Source organism: Bufo bufo, chromosome 4, assembly GCF_905171765.1.
Source record: "Bufo bufo chromosome 4, aBufBuf1.1, whole genome shotgun sequence".
Lineage (NCBI taxonomy): Eukaryota > Metazoa > Chordata > Amphibia > Anura > Bufonidae > Bufo > Bufo bufo.
This window is the reverse complement of record NC_053392.1, coordinates 288,055,406-288,082,138: the sequence shown is the minus strand read 5'-3', so window position 1 is coordinate 288,082,138 and position 26,733 is coordinate 288,055,406.

The window sequence follows — 26,733 nt, the reverse complement described above, 5'->3', positions numbered from 1 at the left end:
CCTGCGCCGATGACATCATAGTGCTCCGAGGAACAGGCGCAGTGGAGATGTCTGTGCAGGGAAGCGGTCAGACATTCACTGCGCATGCGCCGAACAGAGACGCGCACGGGGAGGATCGCATTCAGCAGGAGATGGGCGGGCTGGAGGGACGCGCTGGGCGGCGGCAGTTTATGAAGGTAGACGGAGCCTCTAGGTGCTAATGACGCCCCCATAGCACCTAGAGGCTCATTAGCATATAGATATAAGTTCTTTTTTTAGCAAAACGGCTGCCCCAAAACCTATTATATTAGGATGGTTTGTTAGAGCAGACACTAGCGGATCGCTAGTGTCTGACAGCTAAATATGTCAAACGAAGTGGTAGAAACCCTTTAAGACATATTCTTTTTCCTATTACTACACCCCAAAAAAAGAAATATAACAATCACAATTCACAGCAGAACGGCAAATGGGATGAACGTATATTTCCTTTTAATACACCATGCAAATGGCTGAAGTACAATGTAACTTTACCACTGAACGGCAATTAAGACATATATATTTTTTCTGATTAATAAACTCCCCCCCCCCCAAAAAAAAAAAAAAAATTACAATCACAATTCACCGCAGAACAGCAATTAAGATGTATTCTTTTTACTATTAGTACACCCCCAAAAAAATATATAAAAATCACAATTCACCGCAGAACGGTTAATGGGACGTACGTATATTTCCTTTTAATACACCATGTAAATGGCTGTAGTACAATGTAACTTCACTGCTGAACGGCAATTATGACATATATTTTTCCCTTTTTTTTTCCTATTAATACACCCCCCAAAAAAGTAAAACAATGTAAAATCAACGCAGAACAGCTAATAGGACTACATATCTATCCTATTAATTCATCCCGTAAATGGCTCTATCACACAGACCTTTCACCCCAATCACAAGCAAGGTTTGCTGGAATTAGTGATGTATCATATAGTGCAAACAACCTAAAAGCAGCAGTATAACTGCAATTTGGATCCCCAATTAGCGCAGCAAGGTGTAATAGAATTGCTCCTATTACCCAGGTCTGTACACTCTCCTATTGTACCCTGTTCTCTTTTTATAGTGTAGATGATGCCTCCCTATGCTTTCCCTACACCTTGAATAATCTTTCCCTGAACTTGTAAATAGTTTTTTCAGCACAATGAAGTCTTTCCTAGCACTGTCCCTGGCGCCTGCTGACGTCTCTCCCTGCACTTAGCACACTGGAAAATGGCAGAATCCAAGATGGCTGAGGCTATTTATAGGGCTGTCAATCTCTGAGTAGAACAACTCTCTGGACTCCTAAGCATAGATAAAGCAGAGATATCAATGAATGAAATCAAGTTACACTGACAAAACAGCATATAAATCTGCTCAGCTTCTCCTGCTCTAAAAAAGGCTGTCGATAGACTGTGTTGCATTTCCAAGCTGTGAGGTTGTCTTAGTATTGCCAGAGAAACTGCTCCTGACTACCCCTGACAGGGCTACAATTGTTTACTCATACACCGAGTACCTATTCTACATTCCTTTTAGAGCATAGACAGGGCTGTTTAAAGGGAGAGACAGGAGATAACTATATCATGGAAATGGTACTTTTGCAATTCTTTATCATACAAGGGTAGTTTTACCAACGCTGAAGGTGTAATTTAAACCTTCTAATACCATGTTCACTTCCTACATAGTAATTTATTGGAGAATAATATCTATCATGTTAATATATCATTTGCCAGTCTTAAATCATATTTTACTAGGCTTATTTTTCCTCCAAGCCAGGAATTTTGAAGTGAAATCAGCAGGTCATAGTATTCACTTCTGACAAGTTACATTAAAGGGGTTGTCTCATCATGGACAATGGGAGCATATCGCTTGTCTGATAGGTGCGGGTCCCACCTCTGGGACAATGGGGGCATATCCTAGTGATGTACTCCCTCAGATCGTTGCTCTTTTTTACTACGTGCAAAGTAGAACTTGAAATACACACAGGAGCAGCAATTTCCAAGTGCAATTCTTTTAGGCACTAGTAAGGAATCTGGACACAGGTTAGATTGCTGCTGTTAATCACTGAGGTTGTACTGGTTTTATAATGCTCTGGGTGACGGGTGCCTTGGCCATAGTCCCTCACCTTATAGCAGTATCTGTATATGCTTATGTAGCCACTCACTCTGCTGTCTTTATCTTCAATGATTTACTTGAGGCTTTTTTCAGTTTGATCTCTCTGGAGATTAGATGACAGGAGCAGGAGCTTTGCAGGTTGCTTCCTTTCCTCTCTGAGGTCACTCAAGAACTCCTTCCCTTGGCAGGGAGCAGGTCCAGCCTACTCCTACCAAGAGGCAAGGAACAGGGTGGTTAGCCCTGTTCCTGCCAACCTTTGTCAACCATTCTTTGCTGGCAAGAAGAAAACCGCTAAATACATAATACATACAATACTACATAATACATAACAATAAACAATTTGTAGTAGCCCCAGGTTTGAGGTACTACACATTGCTCCATTAGTGTGAGGATAGGCCATCAATAGTAAAATCCTGGAATACCTCTTTAATATTCATTAAATTAAAATATACATAGGTAATCTTCTATCCATAGGATAGGAGATAACCAACTAATAGTTGAGGGTCCAACTGCTGGGAACCCCATCAATCCTCAAAACAGGGGTCCTATTCCCCAGATCTGATAGTGCGTCTAAACCAGGCATCCTCAAACTGCGGCCCTCCAGCTGTTGTAAAACTACAACTCCCACAATGCCCTGCTGTAGGCTGATACCTGTAGGCTGTTCGGGCATGCTGGGAGTTGTAGTTTTGCAACAGCTGGAGGGCCGCAGTTTGAGGATGCCTGGTCTAAACTTTGCTAAACCCCTTTAATACACCATATAGACTGCAAAAGTCTAGAAATACCGTTAACTAGAGTAATTTGTAGAAGATTGACTTTCAAGTTAGTTGGATACCAAGCTATTATCTATGTACTATACATGAAGCGCTAGTATACATTTTGATGAAATTGCATAAGCTCAATCACCACATCAAGGTTGCCTCTACAAGTGGGTACCTACTCTAATTTGGTGCAGCACCAAGTGACAACCACTGCCGCCAAAATACAGCACCCGTAGGTGGAGACCAAGCAGTCCAATGGCTGTCAGATTAAGCCCCCTTGGCACAGAGGCCCTACTAACCCACATTCAAAGCATCAGAGCCACAGCAGCAACCACACAATACTACACCATATGAACAGATGTCTAGAACACATCTGTCTATGTGGTCTCAGAACTTGAAACAAAGTAGCCTTCAACCTATATGTGGTCTCCAGCTAAATAAAAACACCTGTCCAAATGGGAGGAGTGCTGATACCATGAGAAAAAAAGGCAAGGCAATACTATGCTGTGTTTTGGCAGCAGTAGGCTCCACGTGGTGCTGTGCCAAATTAGAGTAGGTCCCATTCGAAAGTGGCAACCTTGGCATGGTGAGTGGGCTTATGCGCTTTGATTAAAATGTATATTAATGCCTTGAGTATAGTACATAGATTACCGCTTGGTATACAATTAATTATGTTGACAAGCAATGTGCATTGTGCAATCCATGCTTTCTTTCTTTTTGTTAGAAAATGTTAGCTGTCTTTAAGTTTTGAATACGTTGTCCAGACAAAAAGAAAAAATCCAGTTGGCAACCCTCTCACATGTTGTAAAGCATTCTGGTTTCAGCAAATAAAGTTTTCAAAGCTTTTTATTCATTAAATAATGAAAAGGTATGTCATTTCCTCATAGTCTTTTGTGTATAAATTCCCCATGGTTTTTACAAGCTGCCTCTAGTCGCTGAATGGAAATCTTCAATGTTTGTTACCAGTGAAGAACCTCATTCATTACTCACCATCAGAGATTATAAAAACCATGAAGAATGGATTTACAAAGTATACTCGGGTATTGTATAACTTTACATTATTAAATGACTATGCTTTATTTGCTCTATTTAAAGGGTTTCATGGATTGTAATAATTACATATCACATCAAATCACAATTCATAATGCATTCATACGTGATCTGACAACCTTTTTTAAATGCTGGTTAATACACAGAAGCTAAATTTAAAAGGGTTACCCTATCAAGTAAGAGGCTGCAGCTGGCCATACATGTCCACTGTGGCAGCCTCTATAGGTGAAATGTAGTTTTACATGCCTGTCACTGAACTGAAGGGCTAGCCACCAAGACTAGGAAATTTCTTGAAATTTGTTTTTTCTCCAATTTGTCAAATTTGAGAAATTTGAATTTGATTTGGGTCTGAGTTGATTCTACCCTAATCAATTATTATATTGAGAGGGGTCATAAAAGTTAAGAAGTTTTCCAGGGATTAGCTGCTCTTCACTTCCTGGTACAGTCCTGATCTAAAGTTTAAGACCACTTGAAAAATGGCAAAAAATCATATTTAGCATAGCTGGATCTTAACAAGGTTCCAAGTAGAGCTTGAACATGCAACAAGAAGAAATGGGAGTGAGACAAAACATTTTTGGAGCATTCAATTTAATGAAAACAACGAATAAACTGAAACAGGCTGTTTTTTAAAACAATGCCCCCAAAGGTGTACATAGTCTTTAAGCTCTCATATTTGAAACATGAACATGCTTCACCATCTCCAGAATATTCAGTAAACTGCAAATACACAATGTCATACAATTTGTTGCAAGTCTATTTTTTTTTAGTACTTTTTCAGGAGTGACTCCAAGAATGTAATTCCATTAGAGAATTGCTGTTAATTCAGTTCCCTAACATACAGTATATGTTTTTATCTGAAGTGGTGTCAAGGGTGGACCATAACATGTGTGGCCTCTCGTCCTGTACACACATTTATGTATCCATACAGTTGACAGGGAACGTGCAGATGTATGTACTGAAGGAAACACCATGACAATCCAGTCATGTGATCACACACCTGGACCTTTAGTTGTGGTGTTTGCGTTGCTTTCTACAGTGCCTATTGGGGTTAGGTGACTCCGGTTCCTATCACTCTAGAGCAGGGATCAGCAACCTTCGACACTCCAGCTGTTGTGAAACTACAATTCCCAGCATGCTCCATTCATTTCTATGGGAGTTCTGAGATGAACAGAGCAATTATGCATACTGGGAGTTGTAGTTTCACAACAGCTGGAGTGCCGGAGGTTGCCTACCCCTGCTCTAGAGCTTTCCATCAAAGGCAGATGTCGGGAGTATTGCTCAAAGTATACCTTTGAAAGACTCTGTATAAGCACACAGTAGAAAACGTTCCCCATGAAGTCTCTTGCAAAAATGCTTGCCATAGTATACATTTTTATAGGTTGTCTCTGCATAGAAAATATATTTCTAAATAGAAAACAGTCAATGCCTTTCTATAAAGGAAAAAAGGAAGGGCAAAGAGAAGACAATTTTTTTCCAGCGGGTGAATGGACCCATGTGGATTTTCCTGCTGTATACTCTAAATGTGAGATTTCAAATGATCCTTCAAGGCATATTCCCAACGTAGACATATGTACAGTATATGTCATATCTATGCCCTAAATGCCTAGTAGATGCAGCTCCACTGGTAAATGCAGGTCTTGGACACATATCTTCAATATGTTGAGAATAGGGATGGGGTCCCCAAACCCAGTCCCATCTGGTGAGGCTGGCACTGGCCACTGCATCCAGGTGGAGTGTGAATGGGGAAGTGGAAGCTAATGCCCCAGGTTCTCTCTATTCACCTGGCTTACAGAAACAGCCAAGCGTGTATCAGACATTTGAGAATATTTGTGAATAGCCCTTTAAATTAGCACAAGAAATACACGGATCATCTGTCCATGAAAAAATGTATTTCTATACCCATCTCCTGCAAGGATGCACATTTCCTTTTCTCCGTTCCTTCATGGTAGTCATAGCCATTATATATTAGAAAAGAAACAATATGTTTTATATTTTTGCATACTTTGGTTTCCAAGTTGCTGTGAATAATGTCTGGAGATAGTTTTAATAATTCATTTTAGTAGTGATGAAAACTTCTCACCTGCACAGCCTGAAGCAAAAGGAGAAAAGCTGCCTTGAGAACACAGAAACGTCTTCACTATACTGCTCCTCTGAGAGCAGCCAATTCACCAGTTTTTTTTATGATCAAATTATGCAGTGATTTACTTCTTTCATTTCTAATACCATGCTGAAATATATGGAAGGAGGAGGGCTAGAATATTTAGCTGCTCATTCCAGTGTCATGTTACATCGCTATGTTATACCAATGGTATTTTTTTCCCAACAGACCACACAATTTTACGTGGCATTAACAACCCATTATGAAGTGTTTTTTAAGGGTACGAACATACAGTGTGGTTGGGACAGGGGCGTGCCGCGGTCGAGTACTGTGAAGCTGTATAGACTGCATCGGACTCCTGTTAAGCTAATGAGGACCGTCTGCATTGTTAATATCACGTGGTCATTAACCCTACAGACCGGCTAAACGGTGCAGTCCTCATTAGTTTAACAGGAGCTCTCTGCAGCCTGTAAGGCCATACAGTACTTGACCCCAGTGCAGCCACGCCGTTACTGACAGATGACCACTCCATATGACTGTACCCCAAGGAATGTTCACTATTGAGCCCTATTTTTTTAACAAAATAACAGGCCCATGATGATATCTTATAGTGGTCGAAGACTGTTTTCAGATCCAGAGCTCCAAATCACATTACAGACATAAAATATAATTCTTCTGGAGGGACCTGTTGTCTCTCTTGCATAAATGATGATGCGAACCCCTTTAGTTTGCTCCCATGGCCCTTTTGTTTCACTGTGCAGCTCCCATGGAGGATACTGCACTGGAGGGGGCCAAGTTTTCAGCTTTGATCCACATTGCTTTGATGGCAGCTAAGTGGCGGTTATTACAACATTGGTTGTCCCCTAGCACTCAATTCACACTTGAAAGACTACATGTTGAGGGAGACACTAGAGGTAGAATGTAGAAAACATATCAAAACCAAAGGCTTTTTCAAGCGTAGGAGGCAGTTTATTATCATGGTTCTGTCCCGCAAGAAAATAGCCAACCAACTGGTATTAAACAGAGGCTTAGAAAGGCACCTTGGGACCTTTGAAACAAAATGTTGGAGTTGAAAGAGGCTGGGGCACATAGAGGAGAAGCGCAAAATACACATTGATATCGCTGTATGCTTTTTTTTCCCTTGGAGCGGTTACTTCAGATGTGGCTACATACAGTTATTGTTTAATTTATACTTTGCTGTGTAATGAAAAATGTTGTTTTCATATATGGTGTGTATGACACACTTTGTTGGAATTGATTTCTTTTCTTAAACAAAATAAAATATATATATATAAATTTCTGTCTTCCTACAGCCACCACTAGAGGGAGTGTTGGAACTTACTGCATACAACTATAAAACAGTTTACAGTACGTTCTTAAGCCCCCTTTAGTGGTGACTGACTGCAGGTAGACACAACTTTATCACTGTGGCCCTCATTTATCAATGTAACCCTTTTCAATGTTTGTTCTGGTGCATTTTACTCCAGTGTCTTCTCTGGTGTGGGACATATTTATTAACAATTTGTTTGGCCAGCAATTAGACGCATTTATGAAATATGTTTTTTAAAAAGTAGCAAAAAAGGTCACATTGACCATGGGGAAGAGAAAGTGACTTACATTTAGCCAGTGTACCAGGGGATAAGAAAGACTGGCAAGACATGGGTTAAATTGACAAGTTCCTTGTGGAGCTTATTGTTTCTGTGTTTTGGTGAATACCACACCCCTTGCTTAAGGTCTTGCTTGTTGGTAATTTACCTTCCCCATACTTCCATTTGTCCACCTTGGGAGGAATGGGTTGTCTCTGGTCCTAACCTTATTTCAGGGCCTTACAGGGAAATAAGGGCCTAGGTATCCTGCATATGAATATTCCTACCTTCAAGGTCTATTCATATTGATAGGTAGTTAGGGCCCGGATTAGGGTTGTTTAGGAGGTGACCTGTTCCTTCCCAAGTTTCCAGGCCCAGTTACTGTTCCCCTTCCCTCCTGTGTTCAGTGTGGAGTTTCCCCCCCCACACTGATCGTGACAAACACATTCTAGTGCACCGACATCCAGAGTTAATCCGTTATTTTAGTAATACAGTTAGTGTGTGTTAGCCCTGTGCTCCGTGCCTGCGCTGCTGGTCCTACATGCAGGCACGGATGCCGGGCTCCCTCATTCCCTCCTACTGCTATGCACCCCTACTGACAAGTGCAGGCAGCCGATAGCTTAACTGTTGTATCTGTGCTCCGTGCCAGAGTTTACTTCCTATGTGAGTCCTAAACTGTTGTTTGGGTGTCCACAGGCATCTCCCCTCTCTTGTCAGGCAGCACATACACACCCTCTATCTCCCCAACCTATTGCTGGGTTGCAGAAAGTATTTAAAGGCTCTTCCTGTCCCAGGAAGGTGCCTGTGCAATCTTAGTCACTAGCTTGTCTAGTTCCTGGTGTTAAGTTGTTTTTAAGTTCTGCTTTTCTGTGTACCAGACCCTGCTTCTTGATTCAATGGATTTTTCTTGTTTGCCGCCTGCCTCTGACCTTGGACTTTGATTGCGGACTTTGCTTTATCACTGCCTGCCCTGTCTCTGGACTTCCTGACCACATCCTTCCTCTTGGTGCTTGCACAGGTATCTCTGACCCCCTGGTCTGCTGCCACTGACTCAGAGTGGCACTTGGTAAATACCCTATCGGCCCAAGCCTATCCTCACCATCAAAGGGCTCTAGTGAAGACCAGGTAGTTACTTAGTCACTCCCCTCCAGGGTATAGCCAGTCAGTGGCGCAGTGGGTCCACACCCGCTTTCATAACAGTGTGACTCTGTAACCTCAACATAGGGAGGAAGAGACAAATCTCCATACAGCATTCAAACAAGTATTAGTTAGTTAGTACTCAGTATTAAAGGCAGGTGTCATATCCCTGTGTGCATCACATTCTAGTGCACTGACATTCAAAGTTAATCTATTATTTTAGTGGTTTGTTCAGTTGTGAACAAACCACTAAAATAATGGATTAACTTTGAATGTCAGTGCACTAGAACGTGATGCACACAGCGATATGACACCTGCCTTTAATACTGAGTACTAACTAACTAATACTTGTTTGAATGCTGTATGGAGATTTGTCTCTTCCTCCCTATGTTGAGGTTATTTAGTCAAAGTTCCTTAATATAATAAAATGCTGTGAGACTATCTGTGGTGGGGATAATCTATGTTAGAATTGCTTAAAAGCTGTAGGTTTATTGACATTTACTATATAATCAATACCCTGCACATTACTGAGTTTGCTTGTTTGCAAAGATTTCTTTGTAATATATATATATATTCGTAACTGTACACCATTTATTGATATCCCTGAATCTGCTTTGTGTGCTCTATGGTCCTATTGTTTTATTGAATAAATGTTCCTTTAAAAAAACTATATGTATCCCCTATACACAGGATGAGTATCTGATTTAAAGGGGTTCTCCGGGCTTAACCTTTTTTTGGCTAATACATGCTAACCTGTGGAGGAAAGATTATTGGTCCCATACTTACCTTCCAGAGTGCAGCATATACTGTTCTTGAGATCTGCCTTCCAGTCACGTGGTCCCTCCAGATAGATTTTCAGTCCGTCTTCTTATCTTTCTATCTTCTCTTCCTTTCTCCAGCAGGAGACAGATCGTCACGAGTGACGTCACCGCCTCCTGCTGGAGAAAGCACTGGCCGGCAGTCTTCACAGCACACTAGGCTGAATGCTAGTGCGCATGTGCAGGACCGCCTTCCGCTCTCTGTATCGTACAGACTTCTATGTGAAGCCTGTACTGACTTCTGCACAGCTCCACAGAGGCTGATCGCTATGCTGTGCATGTCACAGGGGGCACTGGATAGCACAAGGTGGGAACTGGATGGCACAAGGTGGCAATGGTTGGCACAATAGGTGAACTGGATGGCACAAGGGGGTAATGAATGGCACAATGGGGGCAATGGATGGCACATGGGGGCAATGGATGGCACAAGGGGGCAATGGTTGGCACAATAAGGGAACTGGATGGCATAAGGGGGTCAATTAATGGCACAAGGGGGCACTGGATGGCACAAGGGGCTACTGTATGGCAAACAGGAGGCACTGGATGGCCCAAGGGGGTAATGAATGGAACAATGGGGGAAATGGATGGCACAACAGGGGAACTGGATGGCAAAAGAGGGTCAATTGATAGCACAAGTGGGGCACTGGATGGCACAAGGGGGCACTGGATGGCACAAGGGGCACTGGATGGCACAAGGGGGCACTGGATGGCACAAGAGGGCAATGGTTGGCACAATAAGGGAACTGGATGGCATAAGGGGGTCAATTGATGGCACAAGGGGGCACTGGATGGCACAAGGGGCTACTGTATGGCAAACAGGAGGCACTGGATGGCCCAAGGGGGTAATGAATGGAACAATGGGGGAAATGGATGGCACATGGGGGCACTGGATGGCACAAGGGGGCAATGGTTGGCACAATAGGGGAACTGAATGGCACAAGAGTGTCAATTAATGGCATACATGGGGCACTGGATGGCACAAGGGGGTACTGGATGGCAAACAGGAGGAACTGGATGGCACAAGGGGGGAAATGGATGGCACATGGGGGAAATGGATGGCACAAGGGGGCATTGGATGGCACTAGGGGCACTGGATGGCACTGTTATGGGGCACTGTGGATGTCACTGTTATGGGGGCACTGTGGATGTCACTGTTATCGGGGCACTGTGGATGTCACTGTTATGGGCGCACTGTGGATGTCACTGTTATGGGGGATCTGTGGATATCACTGTTATGGGGGCACTGTGGATATCACTGTTATGGGGGCACTGTGGATATCACTGTTATGGGGCACTGTGGATGTCACTGTTATGGGGGCACTGTGAATGTCACTATTATGGGGTCACTGTGGATGTCACTGTTATGGGGGGCACTGTGGATGTCACTGTTATGGGGGGCACTGTGGATGTCACTGTTATGGGGGCACTGTGGATGTCACTGTTATGGGGGCACTGTGGATGTCACTGTTATGGGGGCACTGTGGATGTCACTGTTATGGGAGCAATGTGGATGTCACTGTTATGGGGGCACTGTGAATGACACTATTATGGGGTCACTGTGGATGTCACTGTTATGGGGGGCACTGTGGATGTCACTGTTATGGGGGCACTGTGGATGTCACTGTTATGGGGGCACTGTGGATGTCATGTTTATGGGGGGCAATGTGGATGTCACTGTTATGGGAGCAATGTGGATGTCACGTTTATGGGGGGCAATGTGGATGTCACTGTTATGGGGGAACTGTGGATGTCATTGTTATGGGTGCTGAGTATAAGTGATAGGGCTCATGCACAGAACCGTATCTGTTTTGCGGTCTGCAAGTCGCGGATCCACTAAATAAGGTAACTGTCCGTGTGCGATTCACATTTTTTCCCAGTCCCATTGAGTTCTATCGGTTTTAGATCTGCATTATGAGGACCAGAATAGGACATGTTCTATCTTTTGCAGAACTGACATACGGATGTGGAAAGCACATGGACGTCATCAGTGCGTTTTTTTTTAGATCCGTATGTCAGTTCCAGTAAAGACAGAACATGTCCTATTCTGTTCTTCAAAATGAGGACCTCAAATCCATAGAACTCAATGGGACTGCAAAAATTGTGGATCACAAAATGGATACGGTCGTGTACATAAGGGTTTAGATACACAGCTCAGAAGGCAGGATCATACAAGATAGGCTTAGGCTACTTTCACACTTGTGGCAGAGGATTCCGGCAGACAGTTCCATCACCGGAACTGCCTGCCTGATCCGTCCGTCAAAACGCATGCAAACTGATGGCATTTGTCTTGCGGATCAGGATCCTGATCCGTATGACAAATGCATTGACGTGCCGGATCCGTCTCTCCTGTGTCATCCGGAAAAACGCATCCGGCATTTATTTTTTTTATTTTTTTTTTCGGTCAGAGCATGCGCAGACCGCAGTGCCCGATCCGTTTTGCCGGAACACTCGGTGCCGGATCTATTAATGCATGTCAATGGGAAAAAAATGCAGGCATTCCGGCAAGTGTTCTGGGATTTTGGACGGAGATAAAACCGGAGCATGCTGCGGTATTATCTCCGTCCTGAAAAGGCAAAAATACTCCATTCAAAATGCATTAGGATAAAACTGATCAGTTCTTTTCCGGTAATGAGCCCTTAGGACGGAACTCAGCGCCGGAAAAGAAAAACGCTAGTGTGAAAGTACCCTTAGATACACCACTCAGCAGGCAGCATCATACAAAATGGGATTAGATACACATTTTAGCAGACAGTATCGCACACGACACGATGTGTATCAGGCACACATACATGTTAGGATTAGATACAGATGTGTTTGGATGTGCTTGCTGATTCCAGCTGTTTATCACACTCTGGAGATGATGAGGGAAGAGCCTGTGGACGGTCAGTGATGGGATTAGATACACAGCTCAGCAGGCTGCATCACACAGGATAGGATTAGATACATATGTGAGGGCAGAGCCTGTGGACTGTCAGTGATGGGATTAGATACACAGCTCAGCAGGCTGTATCACACAGGATAGGATTAGATACACATGTGAGGACAGAGCCTATGGACAGTCAGTAATGGGATTTAGACACTGAGTGAGAAGTAGATTCATGTCTGAGTGTAGAAAGATGGACACAGGTGTTGCAGTGAGTGTAGCTGCTGCAGGCAGAGTAGAGTTGGGGGCGTGTCCAGCCTGTGACTCATCTCTGTGCAGTGCAGCCAGGCTTGTGTAGCAATAAAGTTATGTATTCAACAAAACAAGAAGTAAACAGATCTGCCAGGATAGTCTGATGTCTTCCAGGGGGGAAGGAAATCTCAGACATGAAAAACAGGTATTGGAGGCATATGTATGCATGTAGAGGGGTGTTAGGTGCACATAAAAAGAATTTTGATTTTGGGATCGGACAACATCTTTAACCTCCTCAGGACCGCCGTACGCAGGATTGCGTCTTTGCGGCGGTCCTGTTGTTCTGGGTGGACGCGCCGGTGCGTCCTCTCGCGAGACGCGAGATTTCGTGCATTGCCGGCCCGCGCATGCGCATCGCGGGCCGGCAAAAGTTAAAGAAGTATTTCGTCACCAGCCTGCCAGCAACGATCATTGGCTGGCAGGCTGGCGATTTTCAAAAAATCAAATCAGAAGCCAGATAACAGATCATATTAGTAAATATGATCTGTTATATGGCTTCTCTGCTTCTCTGCTGGTCCTTTTCGTCGGTTGGATCCAGCAGAGGAGCAGACTTCACTGTGAGTACCCACCAACACTACACCTTAGCCCCTGATCACCTTCCATCACCCCCATCATCCTAATTAACCCCTTGATCGCCCCCTGTCAATCACTTAGTGAAAGACAAAAAGTGATCAGTGTAAACTGTCACCTTTTTTTTTCACTAGTATTGGCTGTTAGGTTTTAGGGATAGTTTAGGCCCCTTGGTTAGGTAGTTAGCGTCAGTTAGCGCCCACCCCACCGCACCGCAGTCACTTTTATTCGCTGTTTAGCGTATCGCTAATCAGCATTTGTACTTTTATAGTATCTGTAAGTGATCAAAACTGATCACGGTCAGATCTATAATAGTATTAGTGTCACCTTAGCTCGCCCTCCACTCAAAACGCAGTGTTTGCCCGATCAGGCCTGATCGGTCGCCCACACGTGCGTTCACCCACGCCCGCCCCACCGCAGTGACAAAAAAAAAATTGTTTTTTGATCACTGCACATTCACTTTACACGCACTGCGGCGATAAAAAAATCAGTTTTGATATTTTTTATCAACCGCAGCGGCCTCCGGTACTTCGCTAGCCTCCCCTTTGTAAGACAGGCTTGCTTTTTTTCTTGGGTAGTCTCAGGGAATACCCCTAAATTTAGTAGTCCAAAATGTCAAACAGGGGGTATTCTTCTGAAGAGGCCTACAGGATTCTGACCCAGTCGGATGAGGAGTGGGAACCCTCATCTGACGAATCTAGCGGGTCAGAATATGAACCTGTGGAAAGCAGTGGCTCTCTGACCCAAAGTTCGGACGAGGAGGTGGAGGTCCCTGGCAGCACCAGGCGTACCCGGCCCCGTGTCGCTAGACCACAGGTTATGCAGGATCCGCTTCAAGAGCAGCAGAGTGGGGCTGTCGCTGCCGGATCACGTGGTGAGGCATACACCAGCAGCGCAACCCTTCCTGGACCTAGTACCAGCACTGCCGTACAACATGGTGACGTGGCGAGCACCAGAAGGGCAGTTGAAGCTGGTACGGTGGCACGTGCACTAGTTACCCCGTCGCAGCCACCGCGCAGACAGGCCCGTAGAGCCCCTAGAATCCCTGAGGTGCTGGCAAACCCTGATTGGCAGTCACCAACTTCAGCCGCACCTGTAGTTCCCCCTTTCACCGCCCAGTCTGGAGTTCGGGTTGAGACGGCTCAAATCGGTTCGGCCCTGGGATTTTTTGAGCTGTTCTTGACTGCGGAGCTCTTGGACTTAGTCGTGGCAGAGACAAACCGGTATGCCACACAATTTATATCCGCCAACCCGGGAAGCTCTTATGCCCAGTCTTTCCGGTGGAAACCAGTCCAAGTTTCCGAACTTAAAATTTTTCTGGGCCTTCTCCTCAACATGGGTCTAACTAAAAAGCATGAATTGCGGTCATATTGGTCCACGAACCCGATTCATCACATGCCCATGTTCTCTGCTGCTATGTCCAGGACACGATTTGAGACCATCCTGCGTTTCCTGCACTTTAGCGACAACACCACCTCCCGTCCCAGAGGCCACCCAGCTTTTGACCGGCTCCACAAAATTCGGCCCCTCATAGACCATTTCAACCAGAAATTTGCAGATTTGTATACCCCCGAGCAAAACATCTGCGTAGACGAGTCCCTAATACATTTTACCGGGCGCCTTGGCTTCAAACAATACATCCCAAGCAAGCGTGCCCGGTATGGGGTCAAATTGTATAAGCTCTGTGAAAGGGCCACAGGCTATACCCACAAATTTCGGATCTATGAGGGAAAAGATCAGACCCTGGAGCCGGTCGGTTGCCCTGACTACCTGGGGAGCAGTGGGAAGACAGTCTGGGACTTGGTGTCACCCTTATTCGGCAAGGGGTACCATCTTTATGTGGACAATTTTTACACAAGTGTGGCCCTCTTTAGGCATTTGTTTCTAGAACGGATTTGCGCCTGTGGCACCGCGCGAACTAGTCGCGTGGGCTTCCCCCAACGGCTTGTAACCACCCGTCTTGCAAGGGGGGAGAGGGCTGCCTTGTGTAACGAAGAACTGCTCGCGGTGAAATGGAGAGACAAGCGTGACGTTTACATGCTCTCCTCCATTCACGCAGACACGACAATCCAAATTGAAAGGGCAACCCGTGTCATTGAAAAGCCCCTCTCAGTCCACGACTATAATGCGCTCATGGGAGGGGTGGACTTCAATGACCAGATGTTGGCTCCCTATTTAGTTTCCCGCAGAACCAGACGCTGGTATAAGAAGGTGTCTGTATATTTAATTCAATTGGCTGCCTATAATAGTTTTGTTCTCTACAGTAAGGCTGGGAGAACAGGATCCTTCCTCAAATTCCAGGAAGAGATCATCGAGAACCTCATTTATCCGGGAGGTTCCGTGGCCCCATCCACCAGTGTAGTTAGCCGTCTACACGAGCGACATTTCCCCAGTGTCGTTGCTGGTACCTCAACCCAACCGCCACCCCGAAAAAAATGTCGTGTCTGTAGCAGGAGTGGAATAAGGCGTGACACCCGCTATTTCTGTCCTGACTGTCCGGACCACCCTGCCCTATGCTATGGTGAGTGTTTCCGGAAGTACCACACACAGGTACACCTAGCATAGGGATCACATCTCACCAGGACAGGCACACAGGGCTATTAGGGCCCTTTCTCTCACAGCTGCTGCAAACCTCTCCTTTCACCTGGGATAAAGTGCATAACGTACTTCGCCACATCTTTGGGCGATTTGCGCTTTGCACATTGTCCCATGGGGAAGGAGAGGTTTGCTCTATAAAGGTAAAAAAAACTAAACAAAAAAAAAAATACCGGTAAGTAAAAAAGTTAAACGTTCAGTTAAAAAAGTTTAAAAAAAGTTTCTATGTTCTGTTCAACAGTTAATAAAGTTATTGCTTTGCGGCCTGGTTTTTTCTTTTTTGTTTTGTTTTTTTTACCTTCCAGGTGGACCAACCGATCGACCAGCTGCAGCACTGATGTGCATTCGGACAGAAGCATTGCGCTGCTGTCAGATTACACGCAAGTCGGTGTATGCGGCGCTGCAAGACGAGATTTCTCCTCTGCAGTAAAAGATATGTTTGCCGAGGCATATGAGCTGAGGAGGTGGCGGTGTTCATATACTTTGGCAAACACTTTGTATATATATAAAAAAAAAAATCCCGGCAATGATTTATTCATCCACATCGATTGATGTGAATGGAGAAATCTGGTTTGCCAGGGCATACGAGCTGAAGTGGGTATGGATGTTGGGCGGAGCTCCTATGTCCTGGCAGACGCCTTTCCCCTCCTTTTTCTTTTTTTGGCAGAGATTTTTTCATCCACATTGATCGATGCGAATGAAGAAATCTGTGCCGTTCATTTTTTTCTTTCAGCCCAGAGGCTGAACGGAAAAAAAAAATCTCATTACCCGTATGCTCAATATAAGGAGAATAGCAGAAACTCCTAATGCTGGGCATACATGTAATGATTGCGGAGACCCTCAAATGCCAGGGCAGTACAAACACCCCACAAATAACACCATTTTGGAAAGAAGACACCCCAAGGTATTCGCTGAGGGGCATATTGAGTCCATGAAAGATTTAAATTTTTGTCCCAAGTTAGCGGAAAGGGAGACTTTGTGAGAACAAAATCAAAAAAATCAATTTCCGCTAACTTGTGCCAAAAATTTTTTTTTTCAATGAACTCGCCATGCCCCTCATTGAATACCTTGGGGTGTCTTCTTTCCAAAATGGGGTCACATGTGGGGTATTTATACTGCCCTGGCATTTTAGGGGCCCCAAAGCGTGAGAAGAAGTCTGGTATCCAAATGTCTAAAAATGCCCTCCTAAAAGGAATTTGGGCCCCTTTGCCCACCTAGGCTGCAAAAAAGTGTCACACATCTGGTATCTCTGTATTCAGGAGAAGTTGAGGAATGTGTTTTGGGGTGTCTTTTTACATATACCCATGCTGGGTGAGATAAATATCTTGGTCAAATGCCAACTTTGTATAAAAAAAATGGGAAAAGTTGTCTTTTGCCAAGATATTTCTCTCACCCAGCATGGGTATATGTAAAATGACACCCCAAAACACATTCCCCACCTTCTCCTGAGTACGGAGATACACTTTTTTGCAGCCTAGGTGGGCAAAGGGGCCCACATTCCAAAGAGCACCTTTCGGATTTCACAGGTCATTTACCTACTTACCAGACATTAGGGCCCCTGGAAAATGCCAGGGCAGTATAACTACCCCACAAGTGACCCCATTTTGGAAAGAAGACACCCCAAGGTATTCCGTGAGGGGCATGGCAAGTTCCTAGAATTTTTTATTTTTTGTCACAAGTTAGTGGAAAATGATGATTTTTTTTTTTGATTTTTTTTTTCATACAAAGTCTCATATTCCACTAACTTGTGACAAAAAATAAAAATTTCCATGAACTCACTATGCCCATCAGCGAATACCTTGGGGTCTCTTCTTTCCAAAATGGGGTCACTTGTGGGGTAGTTATACTGCCCTGGCATTCTAGGGGCCCAAATGTGTGGTAAGGAGTTTGAAATCAAATTCTGAAAAAAATGACCTGTGAAATCCGAAAGGTGCTCTTTGGAATATGGGCCCCTTTGCCCACCTAGGCTGCAAAAAAGTGTCACACATCTGGTATCTCCGTACTCAGGAGAAGGTGGGGAATGTGTTTTGGGGTGTCATTTTATATATACCCATGCTGGGTGAGAGAAATATCTTGGCAAAAGACAACTTTTCCCATTTTTTTATACAAAGTTGGCATTTGACCAAGATATTTATCTCACCCAGCATGGGTATATGTAAAAAGACACCCCAAAACACATTCCTCAACTTCTCCTGAGTACGGGGATACCAGATGTGTGACACTTTTTTGCAGCCTAGGTGGGCAAAGAGGCCCACATTCCAAAGAGCACCTTTCGGATTTCACAGGTCATTTTTTACTGAATTTGATTTCAAACTCCTTACCACACATTTGGGCCCCTAGAATGCCAGGGCAGTATAACTACCCCACAAGTGACCCCATTTTGGAAAGAAGAGACCCCAAGGTATTCGCTGATGGGCATAGTGAGTTCATGGAAGTTTTTATTTTTTGTCACAAGTTAGTGGAATATGAGACTTTGTATGAAAAAAAAAAAAAAAAAATCATCATTTTCCACTAACTTGTGACAAAAAATAAAAAATTCTAGGAACTCTCCATGCCCCTCACGGAATACCTTGGGGTGTCTTCTTTCCAAAATGGGGTCACTTGTGGGGTAGTTATACTGCCCTGGCATTCTAGGGGCCCAAATGTGTGGTAAGGAGTTTGAAATCAAATTCAGAAAAAAATGACCTGTGAAATCCGAAAGGTGCTCTTTGGAATATGGGCCCCTTTGCCCACCTAGGCTGCAAAAAAGTGTCACACATCTGGTATCTCCGTACTCAGGAGAAGTTGAGGAATGTGTTTTGGGGTGTCTTTTTACATATACCCATGCTGGGCGAGATAAATATCTTGGTCAAATGCCAACTTTGTATAAAAAAATGGGAAAAGTTGTCTTTTGCCAAGATATTTCTCTCACCCAGCATGGGTATATATAAAATAACACTCCAAAACACATTCCCCACCTTCTCCTGAGTACGGAGATACCAGATGTGTGACACTTTTTTGCAGCCTAGGTGGGCAAAGGGGCCCATATTCCAAAGAGCACCTTTCGGATTTCACAGGTCATTTTTTTCTGAATTTGATTTCAAACTCCTTACCACACATTTGGGCCCCTAGAATGCCAGGGCAGTATAACTACCCCACAAGTGACCCCATTTTGGAAAGAAGAGACCCCAAGGTATTTCGTGATGGGCATAGTGAGTTCATAGAAGTTTTTATTTTTTGTCACAAGTTAGTGGAATATGAGACTTTGTATGAAAAAAATAAAATAAAAAAAAATCATCATTTTCCACTAACTTGTGACAAAAAATAAAAAATTCTAGGAACTCTCCATGCCCCTCACGGAATACCTTGGGGTGTCTTCTTTCCAAAATGGGGTCACTTGTGGGGTAGTTATACTGCCCTGGCATTCTAGGGGCCCAAATGTGTGGTAAGGAGTTTGAAATCAAATTCAGAAAAAAATGACCAGTGAAATCCGAAAGGTGCTCTTTGGAATATGGGCCCCTTTGCCCACCTAGGCTGCAAAAAAGTGTCACACATCTGGTATCTCCGTACTCAGGAGAAGTTGAGGAATGTGTTTTGGGGTGTCTTTTTACATATACCCATGCTGGGTGAGATAAATATCTTGGTCAAATGCCAAATTTGTATAAAAAAATGGGAAAAGTTGTCTTTTGCCAAGATATTTCTCTCACCCAGCATGGGTATATATAAAATAACACCCCAAAACACATTCCCCACCTTCTCCTGAGTACGGAGATACCAGATGTGTGACACTTTTTTGCAGCCTAGGTGGGCAAAGGGGCCCATATTCCAAAGAGCACCTTTCGGATTTCACAGGTCATTTTTTTCTGAATTTGATTTCAAACTCCTTACCACACATTTGGGCCCCTAGAATGCCAGGGCAGTATAACTACCCCACAAGTGACCCCATTTTGGAAAGAAGAGACCCCAAGGTATTTCGTGATGGGCATAGTGAGTTCATAGAAGTTTTTATTTTTTGTCACAAGTTAGTGGAATATGAGACTTTGTAAGAAAAAAAAAAAAAAATCATCATTTTCCGCTAACTTGTGACAAAAAATAAAAAGTTCTATGAACTCACTATGCCCATCAGCGAATACCTTAGGGTGTGTACTTTCCGAAATGGGGTCATTTGTGGGGTGTTTGTACTGTCTGGGCATTGTAGAACCTCAGGAAACATGACAGGTGCTCAGAAAGTCAGAGCTGCTTCAAAAAGCGGAAATTCACATTTTTGTACCATAGTTTGTAAACGCTATAACTTTTACCCAAACCATCTTTTTTTTACCCAAACATTTTTTTTTTATCAAAGACATGTAGAACTATAAATTTAGAGCAAAATTTCTATATGGATCTCGTTTTTTTTTGCAAAATTTGACAACTGAAAGTGAAAAATGTCATTTTTTTGCAAAAAAATCGTTAAATTTCGATTAATAACAAAAAAAGGAAAAAAGTCAGCAGCAATGAAATACCACTAAATGAAAGCTCTATTAGTGAGAAGAAAAGGAGGTAAAATTCATTTGGGTGGTAAGTTGCATGACCGAGCAATAAACGGTGAAAGTAGTGTAGGTCAGAAGTGTAAAAAGTGGCCTGGTCTTTCAGGGTGTTTAAGCACTGGGGGCTGAGGTGGTTAAGCTAAAGTGTCTATTATCTATTGGCTGGGGCTTGCCAGCATCCTTGGCAAGATAGTATTGCGCTCCCACCTAGCCTGTGACATGTTATCACCAGGTCCACTAGAGGAAGTTGCTTTCCCCATTCACTGCATAGTGCTCATTGAGCGCTATGCACCGAGTAAAGGAGAAGGTAAACCACTTCTGTCTTCTCTTCGGGCATGCGGCATGCAGAGATGAAGTTTTAATGCCCAAATGTTTATAGTCTATGAGAGGTTGGGATCTGGTTAAGGGTCCATTCAGACGTCCACAGTGTTTTGCGGTCCGCAATATGCACTGACACCGCACATCACCGGCACTTAATAGAGGATTCCTATTCTTGTCCGCAGCGGACAAGAATAGGACATGCTCTATTTTTTTCCGGAGCCGCGGACCGGAAATGCGGATGCGGACTGCACACTGTGCGCTGTCCGCATCTTTTCCGGCCCCATTGAAAATGAATGGGTCCGCACCGTTCTGCATAATTGCGGAACGGATCCAGACCCCTTCTACTGATGTCTGAATGGACCCTAAATGTGTATACATGATATACATGTTTTTTTATAATTTGCCACAAAACTATATATGAATCTGCTCAGCTCTTCCTGCTCTATAACGTGTAATATGTTTGTAGCATGCTCGATAACAGATTGCACTGCATTTTCATGGTGACAGGTTCCCTTTAAAAAAGAAAATGACAGCATGAGGCTATGCCTGCACACACCATCAAGTGGTGCGACCAAAAAATGTGCACGATTTGTCACTGCATTTTCATGGTGACAGGTCCCCTTTAACTACAGGCCATGTGTAGAGCTGAGGTTATTTGGTACTAAAAGTAATGTTGTGTGTACACACATTTTACCGTATTATGGCACAGTGATATAGAAAAGGCGCACATGCACTAGTATCAGGAGCTTGACAGCTGCAGTTTCTGGGCTATATACCAGAAGTCAAACATATCTTTAAAATACAAATTGAATAAGCCCTTAAGGAGAAAATTAAAATTGAAGTTCCTTTTATATTAGCAATAAAATGTAAGTTTCCACTATTAACAATATATGAATGAACTGCTGCTAATGATTTTCTGTCTCATGTGAGCACTGTACCTGCTTAAAGGGGTTCTGCAGTTTTTTTAAACCTGGTTCTTGGCATCAGGAACTGAGACACAATTGGAGAAATCTACATTTTTTAATACACTAAACTGAAGTGAATTAAGGGTTAAAGGGGCGCTAACAGGTTCTGCAGTTTTTTTAAACAGATCATCAGCATCTGATCAGCGGGGGTCCGACACCTGGGACCCCCTGATCAGCTGTTTCTGCAGGCCCAGTGACGTCAGGACTAGTATCAATGGCCTGGGCGGGGCGAAGCTCCATTCAAGTGAACAGAGCTTAGCCCCGCCCAGGCCATTGATACTAGTCGTGACGTCACTGGGCCTGCGGTAAACAGCGAGAAGGCCGCGGCACTACTGCCAGCGCTGCTGCCTTCTCAAACAGGTGATCGGCGGGGGTCCCGGGTGTCGGACCCCGCCGATCAGATGCTGATGATCTATCCAGAGGATAGATCATCAGTTTGAAAAACTGCAGAACCCCTTTAACCTTAATTCAGTTTAGTGTATTAAAAAATTTACATTTCTCCATTTGTATCTCAGTTCCTGATGCCAAGAACCAGGGTTAAACACCTAGGATGGTCAACACTATGGTTTACAAATATAATGCATTTTTTACCTTTTATCTCAAGTGGACCTGTGCTGTACATTACAAGCGGTCCAGCTCATGATGACCCACACTTATTTGGTCAGCCCTTTCAACGGTCTGTGAGAAATTCCTTGCATTAACTCCTCGTGTTAATCTTTTCTCTCTCTAGATCCATCCTTTCTATTTTATCTCTCATCCATCACTATCTAGCTGCAGGAGCTACAGTATATGATTCATTCTCCTCCATCCTCTTAATTCTTTTATCTTCGCGTATCTGTCTTGTGTCTCTTTTTCTTACATGTACAAACTCTTCAGCTCACTCAGTTAATCTCTTCATGTGAAAACAAATGTTCATTGCCAGTTTCAACCATATTTAGTTTCTCCTTTATGATATCTACCAACTATAGTATTAAATAGTAGTGATGAGCGGCAGGGGCTATATTAGAATTTGCAAAATTTCACGAATATTTTGTACAAACCGGATTCCAAAAAAGTTGGGACACTATACAAATCGTGAATAAAAACTGAATGCAATGATGTGGAGGTGCCAACTTCTAATATTTTATTTAGAATAGAACATAAATCACGGAACAAAAGTTTAAACTGAGAAAATGTACCATTTTAAGGGAAAAAGATGTTGAATCAGAATTTCATGGTGTCAACAAATCCCCAAAAAGTTGGGACAAGGCCATTTTCACCACTGTGTGGCATCTCCCCTTCTTCTTACAACACTCAACAGACGTCTGGGGACCGAGGAGACCAGTTTCTCAAGTTTAGAAATAGGAATGCTCTCCCAATTGTTGTCTAATGCAGGCCTCTAACTGTTCAATCGTCTTGGGCCTTCTTTGTTGCACCTTCCTCTTTATGATGCGCCAAATGTTCTCTATAGGTGAAAGATCTGGACTGCAGACTGGCCATTTCAGTACCCGGATCCTTCTCCTACGCAGCCATGATGTTGTGATTGATGCAGAATGTGGTCTGGCATTATCTTGTTGAAAAATGCAGGGTCTTCCCTGAAAGAGATGACGTCTGGATGGGAGCATATGTTGTTCTAGAACCTGAATATATTTTTCTGCATTGATGGTGCCTTTCCAGACATGCAAGCTGCCCATGCCACACGCACTCATGCAACCCCATACCATCAGAGATGCAGGCTTCTGAACTGAGCGTTGATAACAACTTGGGTTGTCCTTGTCCTCTTTGGTCCGGATGACATGGCGTCCCAGATTTCCAAAAAGATCTTCGAATCGTGACTCGTCTGACCACAGAACAGTCTTCCATTTTGCCACACTCCATTTTAAATGATCCCTGGCCCAGTGAAAACGCCTGAGCTTGTGGATCTTGCTTAGAAATGGCTTCTTCTTTGCACTGTAGAGTTTCAGCTGGCAACGGCGGATGGTACGGTGGATTGTGTTCACTGACAATGGTTTCTGGAAGTATTCCTGAGCCCATTCTGTGATTTCCTTTACAGTAGCATTCCTGTTTGTGGTGCAGTGTCGTTTAAGGGCCCGGAGATCACGGGCATCCAGTATGGTTTTACGGCCTTGACCCTTACGCAGAGATTGTTCCAGATTCTCTGAATCTTCGGATGATGTTATGCACAGTTGATGATGATAGATGCAAAGTCTTTGCAATTTTTCGCTGGGTAACACCTTTCTGATATTGCTCCACTATCTTTCTGCGCAACATTGTGGGAATTGGTGATCCTCTACCCATCTTGGCTTCTGAGAGACACTGCCACTCTGAGAAGCTCTTTTTATACCCAATCATGTTGCCAATTGACCTAATTAGTGTTAATTGGTCTTCCAGCTCTTCATTATGCTCAAATTTACTTTTTCCAGCCTCTTATTGCTACTTGTCCCAACTTTTTTGGGATTTGTTGACACCGTGAAAATTGGAATCAACGTATTTTTCCTTTAAAATGATACATTTACTCGGATTAAACGTTTGATCTGTCATCTACGTTCTATTAAAAATTAAATATTGACATTTGCCATCTCCACATCATTGCATTCAGTTTTTATTCACAATTTGTTTAGTGTCCCAACTTTTTTGGAATCCGGTTTGTAGAATATTCGTCATATATTCGAGAATTCAAGATTATTTTATTGAATGCGAAAAATTGCCAATGTAAAAATCGCATAATGCAAATTCGTAATGCGAAATACAGGCGTGGGTCACTTTGGCTACATTTTTCAAGCTGCTAGAAGTTTCATGAGTTTCTCCTGAGACTGGAGAAAATGGTTGGCACGGCAGAACATCACAATAGATTTATATGCAGATAGAGTCAAGTGCTCCAATATATTCGAGATTGCACTAATCGGCAGTGATTAGAATATTTTTTCGCACTACGTGCAACTTCACATTTTAGCAGGTCTGACTACAGATTACTGATTGGTGCACTAAGTTATGTAGAGAACTTGACATTGCTTCCTTCTCATTGGCCCACAAGCAAGAAGCAGAGAGGAATCATGTGTTCAGATGGAAAAAAAAAGCAGAATATTCGATATAACGAATATATAACACTATATTTGAAATATTCGAGAATTCTCGAAGTGGCGATATTCGCGATAAAAATTCGCTATTCGAATATTTGCGCTCAAGACTATTAAATAGTGAGCTTCATTTAAGGGGGTTTCTAGGAGTTCAATATTCATGACCTGCCTTAATGAAAGGTCATATATATCTGATAAGTAGGAGTTCGACTCCTGGAAGGCCTCTTCCTAGGACAGTGACGCCCTGTTCATTGGTCACAAAGCCCATTTTACTCATATTCAAGTGAATGGACCTGGGCTGCAGTACCAAAAACAGCCACTATACAATGTATGAAGCTATGCTTGGTCAACTGTGAAGAGACCATAGAAATCCCCAGAGCAATCAGATATTTATTACCTACCTTGAGACTAGGCCATGGATATTGAACTTCTGCAAACGCCCTTTAATTCTACCTTGCTCCTGGTCCCTCTGCATTATGACCTTAAATTATATGTAAGATCTGTGTTGTTTGGGTAGTTTCACAACAGTTTATTTATATACTTTTTTTTTTAGCAAAAAATGCTGCATCCAGTATATCTGTGCTCATTATATATATATATATACACTAACCTAAAGAATTATTAGGAACACCATACTAATACGGTGTTGGACCCCCTTTTGCCTTCAGAACTGCCTTAATTCTACGTGGCATTGATTCAACAAGGTGCTGATAGCATTCTTTAGAAATGTTGGCCCATATTGATAGAATAGCATCTTGCAGTTGATGGAGATTTGAGGGATGCACATCCAGGGCACGAAGCTCCCGTTCCACCACATCCCAAAGATGCTCTATTGGGTTGAGATCTGGTGACTGTGGGGGCCATTTTAGTACAGTGAACTCATTGTCATGTTTAAGAAACCAATTTGAAATGATTCGACCTTTGTGACATGGTGCATTATCCTGCTGGAAGTAGCCATCAGAGGATGGATACATGTTCTCATTCTGTTTACGCCGAATTCGGACTCTACCATTTGAATGTCTCAACAGAAATCGAGACTCATCAGACCAGGCAACATTTTTCCAGTCTTCAACAGTCCAATTTTGGTGAGCTTGTGCAAATTGTAGCCTCTTTTTCCTATTTGTAGTGGAGATGAGTGGTACCCGGTGGGGTCTTCTGCTGTTGTAGCCCATCCGCCTCAAGGTTGTGCGTGTTGTGGCTTCACAAATGCTTTGCTGCATACCTCGGTTGTAACGAGTGGTTATTTCAGTCAACGTTGCTCTTCTATCAGCTTGAATCAGTCGGCCCATTCTCCTCTGACCTCTAGCATCCACAAGGCATTTTTGCCCACAGGACTGCCGCATACTGGATGTTTTTCCCTTTTCACACCATTCTTTGTAAACCCTAGAAATGGTTGTGCGTGAAAATCCCAGTAACTGAGCAGATTGTGAAATACTCAGACCGGCCCGTCTGGCGCCAACAACCATGCCACGCTCAAAATTGCTTAAATCACCTTTTTTTCCCATTCTGACATTCAGTTTGGAGTTCAGGAGATTGTCTTGACCAGGACCACCCCCCTAAATGCATTGAAGCAACTGCCATGTGATTGGTTGACTAGATAATTGCATTAATGAGAAATAGAACAGGTGTTCCTAATAATTCTTTAGGTGAGTGTATATATACTAGCTGAAGGACCCGGCTTCGCACGGGTGTATTTCATCTATTTAATCTAATGTTCATGTGTGTCTTTAAAAGATATCGACAGTATCCACTAAAACAGTGACATCTATAGTACCCTGCCCCCTTAACAGTGACCTCCACAGCCCCCACCCCTTAACACTGACTCCCTCACAGTGCCCCGTCTCCTTAAAATGGGACCTCCATAGCAGCCCACCCTCTTAACTTTGACCGTCACAGCAGCCTGCCCCTTTAACAGTGAGTTCCATAGCACTCCACTCCCTTGACAGTGACCTCCACAGGGCCCCGCCCTGTTAACAAT